Source organism: Macrotis lagotis, chromosome 6 (genome assembly GCF_037893015.1).
Source record: "Macrotis lagotis isolate mMagLag1 chromosome 6, bilby.v1.9.chrom.fasta, whole genome shotgun sequence".
NCBI lineage: Eukaryota > Metazoa > Chordata > Mammalia > Peramelemorphia > Peramelidae > Macrotis > Macrotis lagotis.
In genome coordinates, this window is record NC_133663.1 from 68,013,238 (window position 1) to 68,026,529 (window position 13,292).

The window sequence follows — 13,292 nt, forward strand, 5'->3', positions numbered from 1 at the left end:
AGTTTTCTCCTGCTCCCCTCTTTTCCTTGATGAGCTCATCCTGTTTCCATGGATTCAATTGTCACCTCCTTACACATGACTCTAAAAATCTATGCATCCAACCCAGCTCTAAGCACTCTAATCCTAAACCTCCAGCTGCTTGCAGCACATATCCACCCACATATCCCATCGGCATCTCCAACTCAACATGTCCCAGACCAGACAACTTTTCAAACCTCCTCTCACCTTCTCCTTTTCTATTGTGGGCATGCATCAGCATCTTTCCAGTCATTCAGGGCCAAATCTCAGCTTCATCATAGACTTCCCTTCACCCATACAGGCCACAAACAATCAGTTGCCAAGCCCTGTCAATTCTGTGGACATCACATTTTTCACATGCATTCTTCTCTCTCCATCCCCCACTACTACCTCATCATTTCTCACTTAGATATTCAAAATGCCTTTTGTCTCTCTCCACTCTATTCCCTTTTCCCAAAACTGCAAATATAATCTTCCTAAGGCACAGATCTAACCTATACTCCACCCCATCTCCCTCAAAAACCTTTCAGTGGCTCCTCACTGCATAGTTATGTGTGTTCCAAAATCTATTGGTTCTCTTCCTCTCATTCACACCACCAACATCAACAAGTATTTAATGAACACCTGCTATGTGCAGATCCCTGACTAATTAGTGAAATAAAATGAAGTTTGATATATCTCTACCTTAGGAAACAGGAAATACTCATGAATGAGTAAACAGGAATATCATACCAATAGTCGATAGATGTTAAAATAAACTATATAGATAATAAGCACTATAATGTAGGTCATTACAAATTTGACCTACTCTCACATGCTCTGGCATGATTCATGAGCATGACTCATGGATCATGAGTGGAGTTGAGTTGAGTTTCCCTGACCATTTCTGGCAGGCCACTGGTGCTCTGATGTGATACTGGAGGACTTCGTGTTTTGGAATGATTTAGCAATATCTTGGTCCCTGTGATGACAGAAGAAGGGTGATGTTTCAAAAGAGGACTGGCTACTGAGCCAAAAAGAACCATCTTCTCAGGAAGAGACTTCCTTTATTGATCTCTTTTCTCATTTCCTGAGTATGCAGTGACCTCATAAAATTCTCTTTGATTTCCTATAGGGGTACTTCTCTACCCCTACTATACCCCTATCCCCTCTTTATTAAATGTTAAAATGCTAGAAAGCTAGAGTACATTTTCATCTAAGTGAACTTGAATTGGGACCTTGAGGTCCTAGATGCATCTTTGACTTTTTGTTTCTCTCCTTAAGCATAGATGGCTAAGTGGTGATCTTTATATAAATACTTTCTACTTTGAAAGCTTCCTTGGGAATTCAATAAGCCAGGAGATTACAAGTCCCTTGGTCAGAACTGATCAGCCACATGAGTTTTCTAAAACTATATCCTTCCTGAGAAGATTATCACGAATAAAGTAATGACCCCAACTCCTGATCTGACTTACAAGGTGTGAATCTTGAGGGAGTTGTTCAGTCAGTGCAGAATCAAGATGAAGGTGAAATGGATGTTCAGAAATCCCATTGTCTTATGGCTTAAGTTCTAAGTATCAATTTTTGAGTCTACATTTCCTGACAAGTGAAACTATGACTTGACTCATCTTCCTATCAGTGATCATCTTCTTCCAGATCATCTTCTTTTCCTTCTCCTCTTCCTCCTCCTTAATCCCAAATGCCTACAAAAGAAGAAGGAGGAGGAAGAGGAGAAGGAAAAGAAGGAGAAGGAAAAACTAAGAAGAGGAATGCTGATGCAGGAAGTTCCCTTTGCTGTTGCTCAGCTTCCTATGACAATTGCAGAGATACAAACATGAATGCCAGGTGCCCATGCTCAAGAAAGAAAGGTAAAAAAAGGTAGCCAGGGGCCCGAAGCCCAGGCTCAGGTTCACTCTAGCTGTTTGATTGAACCATCAGCCCTGATGGTTCAGAAAATACCTTCTCCCCCAAACTTCATAGGCAATAACAGAGAGAGTTCCTTACCAACTTTCTAGAATCAAGAAGGAAAAAACCCAAGATTAGAAGTTATCTTTCCTTTTACAATCTAATGAATGAATGGTTCATTCTGGACCAGTGGCTAACAGACTAAAAATAAACCCCACCTCCCTTACTCCTGTCAGGGAGGAATCAGGAAAGAACCAATAAGGAAATTGCTTCTTCACTTCAAAACACAAATCCTCTAGCACTGAGCCAATTATCATCAGAAGCAGCAAAGGAAACAAAGACTACACATGCACAGGATCCATAGAACGGAAGTTGCTACATAAAGAACTGGAAGCCAAGTGAGCAAACTTCAATTGGAAAATTGTGTTATTTAGTCATGTTCAACTTTTTTGACCCTGTTGGGGTTTTCTTGGCAAAGATTCTGGGATAGTTTGCAATTTTCTTCTCCAGTTCACTTTATAGATGAAGAAACTGAGACTGGATCAGGTCTGCCTGATGCCAGGCTGCTATATTGGGGAATGAAAAACAACAAATAAAAAAAAATTCAGGGAAACATGGGAACACTTACATATGCATAAGCAGAGCTAAGAAAACAATATGCACAAGGATGACAGCAATGTAAATAAAAAAGAGAATACAATGAAACTTTTGTTGGTGGAATTGAGAACTGATCTAACTTTTCTGGAAAGCAATTTGGAATTATGTCCAAAGGGAAAAAGAAACATCAAAAATCCCTTTGATCCAGCAATACCACTGCTAGGTCTAAACTCCAGAGGATAAATAACTCACAAAAATATTCATAGTAGCTCTTTTTGTAGTGGCAAAGAATTGGAAATTTAGGAGATGCCCATCAATTAGATAATGACTAAGCAAATTGTGGAATACAAATATGATGTAATATTATTATTCTGTAAGAATATTTATGTATGGGGGAACAGCTAGATAGCACGGTGGATAGAGAGCAGCAGCCCTGGAGTCAGGAGGACCTCAGTTCATATTTGTCCTCAGTGACCTTGGGCAAGTCACTTAACCCCATTACCTTGCAAACATTAAAAAAAAGAATTTTTATGTATAGGTCAGACTCAATTAAGGTTGAGAGTCCATCCAGCCCTAAAATCCTGTGATTCTGTGATTCTCTCACCTCTTCTCTCAGGCAAAACTTGGTTATGATAATTACCCAGATGACTCCAGAGGAGAAAGTGAAATTGGTGACTTAGCACAGTACCCCCACCTCTCCCTCAAATCCATTTCATGTGTTTGACATGGCATCACCTACCTGATGTCATGGGCTTCTTCTTCAAGAAGGAAGAACAAACAAACACCAAGAAGAAGATAGCAAAGGACCGAACACATTTCCCTGAGGCATTTCAATGGAAGTCCACCAAGTTGATATAGAACTATTAACAAGAACTTTTTGAGTCCAAGAAGTCAACTTGTTTCAAATTTATCTAATTATATTTTCATCTATTCCACATCTTTCCATCTTTCCCATGAAAATGGTTTGACATATTTTATCGGAAGTTTTGCTAAAATGGAAGTAAACTATAAGTTTAGTAACCCTATCAAAAAAAAAAAGAATGATTTATTATTCATACATCCATGATGCCTTATATCACCATCTCTTTGTCTAACTGTCTGCTTACCATTTCTTTAATGAAGCATTCTAGAATTTTCCCAGGAATCACAGTCAAGCTTATTGGTTCATAATTCTATTCTCTTCCATTCTTGGAAAATTGGAATGAGTTTACTATTCTTCAGTCTTAAAGTACCCAATCAACCCTTAAAGTACCTATCAACAAAACAATGGATCCCTGCCTAAAGGATTGTCTTTGATTTATCATCCTTCATCTACATAGCCCTAATTACTTGCTCTCTGAGTTATTGCCCCAATCAACATATACCTAATTATTATATTTTCCTGCCCCTTTTAAAGTTCATTTACTCCTCAGTTAAGTTGCTTGTTTTCCTCTGGGAGGGCAGTCTACTCTGGGAGAGTGTGATCCTTCCCCAAATAACCTCTCATGCCCCATGCCCTTCTTTACTACTTTATTCCCTGCTTGCTTGTCTTCCTTTGGGAGGGCAGTCCACTCTGGGGGAGTGTGATCCCAATTATGAAGATGGAAAAATGGACTTCCAGGGAAGGGGCTTTAAGGATCAATGTGGGTTCATTTTGGGTGAAGAAATCACAAGAGGCTCTCTGACTCAGGAGGGTAAGAAAAGGCTCAAATTTTAATTCACAGATTATTGCAAAAAAGTTCACGGGTTAATTAATAGAGTTCTTTAGCAAGGTGGAGAAAGTGAGCTTTAAGAACATAATTTAAGGGGCAGCTAGGTGGTGCCTTGGATAGAGCACCGCCCCTGGAGTCAGAAGTACAAGAATTCAAATCCGACCTCAGACACTTAATAATTACCTAGCTGTGTGGCCTTGGGCAAGCCACTTAACACCATTTGCCTTGCAAAAACCTAAAAAAAAATGAGCATAATTTAAGCAAAGAAGAAACAGCTATAAGATGAGCTGGTGAGAACATCAAAGACAGGGGAAAGGGAAGTAAAAGGAAAAAGCCACAAAGACAGGTTACTGGGATGAGATCACATGGATCCAGAAGCATTGAGATGAGGATAGGCCAAGCCTAGTGTACCTCCTGTGTAAGAAGGGGTTGGGGGATGGGATCTATCAGGCATACATACACCTTGGAAGGTTAGGAGCCAGTCAGGTGGAGGAGGGCAAGGGACAAGTGGCCGAAGTTGCTTTCTTTTATCTTAGTAAATTTACATTTGAGAAGAGGGTCTGAACAATGGGAAGGAAGTCAGAGACCCACAGAAATTGTCAGACAAACAGATATTAGTTTCTTAATATTACAAGAGAGACTAGAAAATATTTTTCTATTATTTTTTTCTTCAACAAGGGACTGTAGTGTTAAGTCCAAATATGGTGGTTGTACTGTCATATCAACCATATAGCAATTGCATCAATACTCCAGACCTCCTCAATGAGATTCATGTTTAATCAAAAGAAAGCGGCTTAGCAATCTATAGAGGAAAAACAATATGGCAAATGATTGTCTTTTCTGTAGACAATGACATGCTATTAGATAGCTAGTCCAGTGAGAGAGTATTATATATCAAAGACAGAGAGTACAAATGTTACTAGAGAAATTGGTGTCACCAATAAAGATTGAGAGTGCTTATAAATGAAGGAATTCACAACTATCCCTGAAGTTGAAATAGCTCAGGATCTATTTCATAAACCTTCAAAGTTTACTGATTTTTCCTGGAGAGACAGATAGCAACTTGAGGACAGGGTGAATAACAAAAGTTTAGGCCAAGTGTCTGAGGGAAAGAGTGAAAGGAAAGCAGCCTGAAGAATGACTGGGTTGAGAATCTAATGAGTCCACATGGAGCAGAGAGCCCAAGCTTGATCACAAGGTGAACAAGGTTTTAGGTGAGACTGCCTGAAAGTAAGGGAGAAAGGAAAAGATGTCATGTTTCTCCAGTGGCCTAGGCCCAGAGCACATGGATCTGGCTTAGAGAGGGAGAGTGAATGGTCAACATGAGAAAGAAGGGAAAGAAGAGAATTCTCTTCTGGGTCCCCACACTTAAATGATTTCCATAGTGGGTTGGACAAGGGTGGCACTTGAGGAGTAGTTTAGCACCTGGCTCCAGGTACTCTCCAATATGCAGGCCACAAGAGTGGTCCTCCAAGTAGAGGACAAGACAGCACTCGTTGCACATGGATTACACAAGGACACACCAGTCCTTCTTGTTCCAAAGGGCATAATCTTCAAGTTCAACACATCATTTCCCTTGGTTCAAGATATCTATCACACCTGCATCATCCAGCCTGGCCCACTAGTGAGAGCATGGTCAAGGTCAGAGTGTAAGTCAAGAGGAAGTATTTTAATAGTACAGTCAGGATTTTAATATTGCAAAAGATTACAAAATTTGTTTCCAATTACAATATTTCCTTTCCTATGCCCATAATTCCCTGCATCACATGTATCAAAGACAAGGCACTTCAGAATCAAAATGAGCTGGAATCATAATTGAACAGGAGGAAGATAGTGGGCTAGATTGCACTTGGATAATTGGGAAGTACTTTTAGAACAAGAACAAACCATTTTCCAACATAAAACTCAATTCCCAGAATTTCAGTAATATTTTGAATCTTGGAACATTCCAAACATTTTAAAGAATGGGGAGACCTTGGGTGACTGACTTTCCTACCAATTCTTAGGTTTCCTTCCATCAAGCAACTGCTTTTCTCTCTCTCCCTTCCCTCCTTTCCCTTTTTTCTCAGTCTCATATCTCATCTGACCCTTTAATGTGGCCCCAATATCTTAGGTGCCAGGGAAGTTCTTTCTAATTAAAGCTGAAAGTCCAGGGTCCTGTTTAGGACAGCTATATTCTCCTTCTCCATATCAGTGTCCCTACTTGCCTGATATCCTGTTGCCTTAAATAGGGAGACAAAAAACACCCATCCCTCCCTCTAGGGTGACTGAGTCACAGTCTGACCATAAAAGTATCAGGTGCACTCAGGAGAAAAGACATCGGGAAAGATAGGGTCGTTCCTACTCTGTAACAGGGGGAAATAACCGAATGGTGGCCATACAACTCCTAAGTGGGGGGGGGGGGCAAAAAGAAACAGAGATGGTTTTGGAGAAAGAGAGGAAAGGAAAGTTGATTCCTCTTCCAGTAATTTGATTCCCATTGCTTCTTCTGGAATTGAGCTGAGTGTTCGGAATCATTTCCCACCTCCCTTTTCACTCCCCTCTTCTCATTCTTTCAGCTTCCCTTATCTTTCAGATAAATTCAGTTCAATTGAACAAATATTTATTAAATGCCCAATATGGTTAGGTACTATGTTATGCCCAGGGATATGCCCAGAGGATAGAAAACAAATGATGATGATGAGAAGAACAAAATGAACCAGGTCTGTCCACAGGGAGCTTACAGTTAAGTACATGTAAGAAGTACAAAGTGTAACAATTTCAAAATAAAGAGTGTCAGTAACTGGGAGGATGAGGAAAGGTCTCAAAATAATGGAGAGGTCATGATTGGAGCAGCTAGGTCAAGGTTACAGGGAGGTAATGCAGATGGTCAGAGAATAGAGAACAATTTATTCCAGTTTCTTTTTCTTTCTCTCTTTCTTTCTTACCTTTGTTCTCCCTCTCTCTTTCTCTCCCTCCCTCCCTCTCTGTCCTCTCCTCTTCTCTTTCTCTCTCTCTTCTTTCTCTCTCTCTCTCTCTCTCTCTCTCTCTCTCTCTCTCTCTCTCTTCTTTCTTTCTCTTTCTTTCTTTCCCTCTCTCCTTCCCTAGCTTCTTTCTTTCTTTCTTTCTTTCTTTCTTTCTTTCTTTCTTTCTTTCTTTCTTTTCTCTTCTCTTTTTTCTTTTCTTTCTTTTTACTATTTGGTACCCTGAGATTAGGGAGTCCTTAGATATTAGGAGAGGTAATAGGCCTGGCACAGTCTTTCCAGGAGGTGAAAAAAAGCAAGGGAAGCTCCTTGAAGAGTATTAGTAAAAATGGCCTGTTTTGATTGTTTTATATATAAAGTAAATCTGGTGTTTGTGAGGAAGTATTGAGTTATTAAAGAAAAGTCAGAACAAGTAGGTGGGACTTGTAACATGAGGCTAGAAGAGAATGATCACTGAACTGGAGATGTCTGTCTTTTGCTCTGTAAGGGAATGAAGGAAGGAGGCATCCTTAAGACAGGAACCTAAGGATTACCACAAAAGGCTGCATTAGCTTTAAAAAAAGAAGACAGAGATTCTGACATAAAAGGAAACTGGTACAATAAAGACAGACTCCAAGGAAAATGATTTCCACAATCAAGGCCACAAGGACTCTTGGGAAACTAGGCCCAGATGTTAACAGAATAATTACTGGAGAAGCCAAGCTTCAGTCAAAGAGCATATTGTAATAGCTGAAAGAAAAACTCCAATATGCAGTCATTAGTCAACAAATTTTTTTTTTATTTCCAAAGCTAGGGAGATTCAAAAAGAGAGATATCTCAATATAAATACAATTAGATTTTTTAGGATGATTTATTTTATGTAGAAAAACAACAAATCAAAATAAATACTCCTCTATTCTGATTGGCTACATAACAAAGTTATGTGTATACTAATAAAGGAATATATACATATATATGTATAAATGCAAATATATATATATATATCCCTATACACAAATATATATCATATATAAAATATTCTCATTATTAAGATATTTCTACTTTAGGAAGATATAGGTGAACCTCCTGACAGAAATATATAGAATAGGAAGTATGTTTTGGACAAATGGGAATTAGTTTTGTTAATGTTTATTGCAAGGCTTCGGTTTTCTTTTCCTTCTCCATTTCCCCAGTTAGGAGGAGTGGGATGACAAAGAGGGAAGGGAAGAGAGAGGGAGAAAGAGGGAAAAAATTAATGCTTGATAATTGAAAAAATAAAAATTAATTTTGTAAATGTGACTAAAGTATAAGTAATGTATAATCCCAAAAATCAAAGTAGGATATATGACATAAAGTACTGGTGATTATAACTAAAAAACATCTGTTCTAAAAAGATATAAGGCAGAGGGGAATTTTTCTCTGATAAGCATTGTTATTTATATACTTTTTGCTTTCCCAGCAAACTACAGCAATTTTATGATTGCTTAAATTTATTCGAATTGAATGCTCAAATTTCGTTAAACTTCATTTCAAGGTGAATTAACTTTGACTGCTAGGGAATCTGCTTCAGAGAAAAGGAATGAGGCAGAGAACAACAAACCAATGCCAAGAATAAGACTTCTAGGATCCTGGCACCATAGAGACTTTTAAGAAAATAAAGGCATTGATTTGAAAGTTATACTACAAAACTGGTCTAACAGAAGAGTTATGAGATCCAAATCAGAAGTAGCTGCTTTCCCCAAAGATAAGGGAATGATTTTCCAAGGGCCAGAAGAAACCAGAAGTGTGACAGGAATACAGACAAAAAAAAAGTCTGGAAGAAAATAAGAATGCTGTTAGGGCCAGCAACAATGCTCATCAGAATTTAAAGTGACTTGATAGTCTCCAACTTCAAGGGAGCATTTCTGAACATTCCTCAAACTGGCAATGCCAACCTATGACTTCTACAGTATTTAAAATTAGGATAAGAAGGCCTCCAATGTGCTAAGTGGACCCCAAGTGGTGAATTCATGGAAGAACAAGGACAAGAGTCCAGAGGATGATATTAGAGGAGTCATAACTTGCGTTGATGGAGAAATCATTCAAATCAATGAGCTGACAGATCATACAGAGTATTTGAGTAAGAAATATGTGCTCTATAAACTCATCTTTTTTATACTTTGACTTTTTACTTGCATATTTTGTTAGGTAGATTGAGGGGAATATTTTTACTTTAAATGTTTTTATTTTTATATCACTTACCTTTCTGACTGTACTATTACCTTTATATCACTTACCTTTCTGACTAGACTATTACTATACTATACTATTTCTGATTATACTATTACCAGCACATTTCTCACCCCCATCAGTGAACTATCCTTCATAACAATAAAAAAAGAGTTGGGGGGAGAAACAGCAAAATGGCACTAATATGACTATATATATATTTATACACACACACACACACACACACACACACACATATATATATATATACATATATATAAAATAGTCCATACCCATAATCCTTCAGATGAGCTTTGTTAACTCTTCTCCTGGGACAAGCTTGGTCTTTATCATTATTCAGCATTCAGTTTAGGATACTCCTTTACTGTAGTTCTTTATTACATTCTAAGTAATTTTATAAATTATTTCCCTAAAACTGTTCACTTCACTCTGCATCAGTTCATAGAATCATTAGACTTAGAAGGGACTTGAGAGACTTAGGAGTCTAACTATCTTATTTTCTAGATAAGAAGGCTAAGGCACTTAATCAGTAGACAAAGGTACAGAAACTGAGGCACTGAAAGATGAAGTGGTTTTCCAAAGGTCACACAAATAATGCTTGAGATGGGATTTGAATCCAGGTCTTTCTAAGATATGTTCCCCATCCACTCATCACAAAAATCATGCTTCTCTGAATTCTTCATATTCATAATTCCATACATCACATTCTGTTTCACTCATACAGCACAATTTATTTAACTATTCCCCAATCAATGAGCAGCTACTTTATTTCTAATTTTCTGCTATCTCCTATCATAAGCTGTGTGACCATAAATGGTATGTCAGGGACCTTTCTGACTTAGGGGTATATGACTAATAGAAATTCATTCCTTTTTGTATGTTTTAAATTTTTTTCCTTTTTCTTTCATTTCTTATTAAAAGTTCCTTTTGAAAAAGTTCACTTTTTCTCAGCTGAACCAAGGGGAAATGGGATTTGTAAACACACAGGCCCGGGGAAGTAAAGGAAGTAGTGTGATGTGAAAGGCTGGTTCTAAGAGTACCAGCAGTTAGCCCACCATGAGATCAGGAAAAGCATGAAGCTAAAGGGACAATGGGGAAGAAGAAAGACTGCTAAGATCCACAGTTCGACCTCTGTATGTTGACCACACCGCTATAAAAACTTCTGACCAGGTGCTCAGACCTTATGGCCTAAGCAGCTCCTTTTTTTGAGCCTACTCTGGACTCTAAGGAGTTGATGCACATACAGCAGACACACAAGAGACTGGCATAATAAACCATAATGCCAATTTGTTAATTTACATGGGAGATCTGGCTGGCATGAAAACCAGTGCTGGTTGTCTACATGGGCTCTCCCTCCTGCTGCTTAAGTCCACTGGGGAGACCAAATTACAAAGAACCAGAAGGTTTCTGGGTGAGCTGAGAATTCGAACAAATGAAGTTGGATTTTCTTTAGGGATCCTTCCATCAAGCTGCGGTAATAGAGTGAATTATCCTTCACACTAGGGGTGCTTCGGCCTAAAGTATTTGTGACAGTCATCTAGAATCACAATCTCCCTCCCCAGGAGCAGGAGCAGTTTTACACTGGCAGTCTTTTATTCATTAATGAATGGAACGCTGCTCTTTCTAGACTCCCAAAAGACCATATCCCCTTCTGTTAAGACACGACTATTCCAGTGGTTACAATGTAGTTAAGATGTTTTATTTGCCTTGGTTACAATTTCACTTGCTATATCCTTGCTGGTGATTCAAGAGACACCCTCAAAACCCCATTCATAGCAAAGTGAGTTAAAAGAGATTATTTCGGTATTTTACTTGTGCTCTGTAAATTCATTCATCCTTTTTCATGTTTAGAATTTTGGCATTTAAAAAAATGTATATTTATTTCATGTTACTCTTAGAAAATTGGCAAAGATTATAAATGATAGAAATAGACAGTAATGGAGAAATTATAGAAAGATTCTTTCATTCTGTGGTGTCATTAGAGCCCATGGGTTCAATTCTCATTCCTACGCAGATGAGATAGCCTCCCCTAAACTCTTTCTTGAGCTCCATATCTACATCACGACCTGCTTGTTGGATAGTTTGAACCAGATATCCCATAAACATTTCAAAGTCAACATGTCTAAAAATAGAATATTATCTTTTCCCCCAAACCCACCCCTCTTCTAGATTTACCTACTGCTATGTAGGGAATTCTTCCAATCACAGAGACTGGCAGACTTGGTGCCATCCTTCACTCCTCCCTCCCTTACCTCAACACCTCACTTTTTTTGTTCTATTGCCACAATTTCTTTTGAGTATATATGTCCACTCACCTCTCACTTGGACTACTGCAACAGTCTTCTAATGAGTCTCTTTTCCAAGTCTTCTCAATTTAATCTATCCCTCACACCGTTGCCAAGGTGATTTAACAAAGGCAGAGGTAACTAATGTCATTGAGCACACACACACACACACACACACACACACACACACACACACACACGGTCCCCTAATCAGATAACTCCAGTGGCTCATATTACTCCTAATTTAAAGCCCTTCCACCCTTCCAAAACTAACCTGTTCTGATTTCCTGGCTTCTCTATGATGTAATGGCTAGAACTCTAGACCTGGAGTCAGGAGATCTGGGTTTAGATGTGATCTCAGATATTTATATTAGCTGAGTGGCCCTAGGTAAATCACTTTACCTGCCTCAATTTCCTCATCTATAAAATAGAGATAATAATGACACTTATCTTCCAGGATTGTTGGGAGGATGAAATGAGATAATATTTGTAAAGCAATAGTACTTGACCCTTACTAGATGCTTAATGAAGATTTATTTCCTTCCTTTTTACTTCCCTCCTTGCATTCTACAATCCACTCATCCCTGATTTTCTTCACACAGTGCTTCATTGCTTTTCTCCATGTTTTTGTAAACATTCCCCAAGTCTACAATGTCCCTCCTCCTCACCTTTGCCTTTTAGGACCCCAGGCTTTCTTCAAGGGGCCTTTCCTAATCCTCCCAGTTACCACTGCCTCACCCTCTAATGTTACCTCATATCTACTTTGTACAGTGTTTGTGTGTGTGTGTGTGTGTGTGTGTGTGTGTGTGTGTGTGTCTACAAACACTTCTTTGTTGTTCTGTTGGTTCATTTGTGTTCAACTTTTCATGACCCCATTTGGGATTTTCTGAATGGTTTTGCCATTTCCTTCTCCAGCTCATTTTACAGATGAGGAAACTGAGGCAAGTAGCATTAAGAGACTTGCCAAACCTCATACATCTAGTAACTGTCTCAGGCTGGATTTGAACCCAAAACTTCCTGATTCCAGGCCTGGAATTCTAGCCACTTCTCTATCTAATTGTATGTGCATGTGTGTATTATGTCTTATGTCTGTATAAACTACACATATGAATACACATACAATATGCATAAGATATATATATCTACCTAATATGCCTATTCAGAGATGAATAATATAAACTATATACATAAACATTCACACATGTGTTCATATACATATTGTTTATATACAAACATAGAGTGTATACGGAGTATGTGTGTGTGTGTGTGTGTGTGTGTGTGTGTGTGTGGTGTATATGTTTATGTGTGTGAATATAGACACACATGCCGGTATAGATTACTTCATCGTTCTCATTAAAATGGAAACTTTTTGAGAGCTGGAACTACTTCTTGCTTTTGTCTTTGTATTCCCAACTTTTATGTGAAGGGTATAACACAGTGAATGGAGTTGTGCCTCCAATTAGGAAGACCTGACATCAGGTTCCACTTTTAATGCCTACTAGCTGTGTGTCCCTAGGTAAATCACCTTCCAGTACACCAGGCAACTCTCCTAAATTATACATTGCAGAAAAGAAATTGAATTGCATTAATAAAGGGATATCCTTACTCAGAGCTCCATACACTGATAAAACAATAAAAATTCTGGT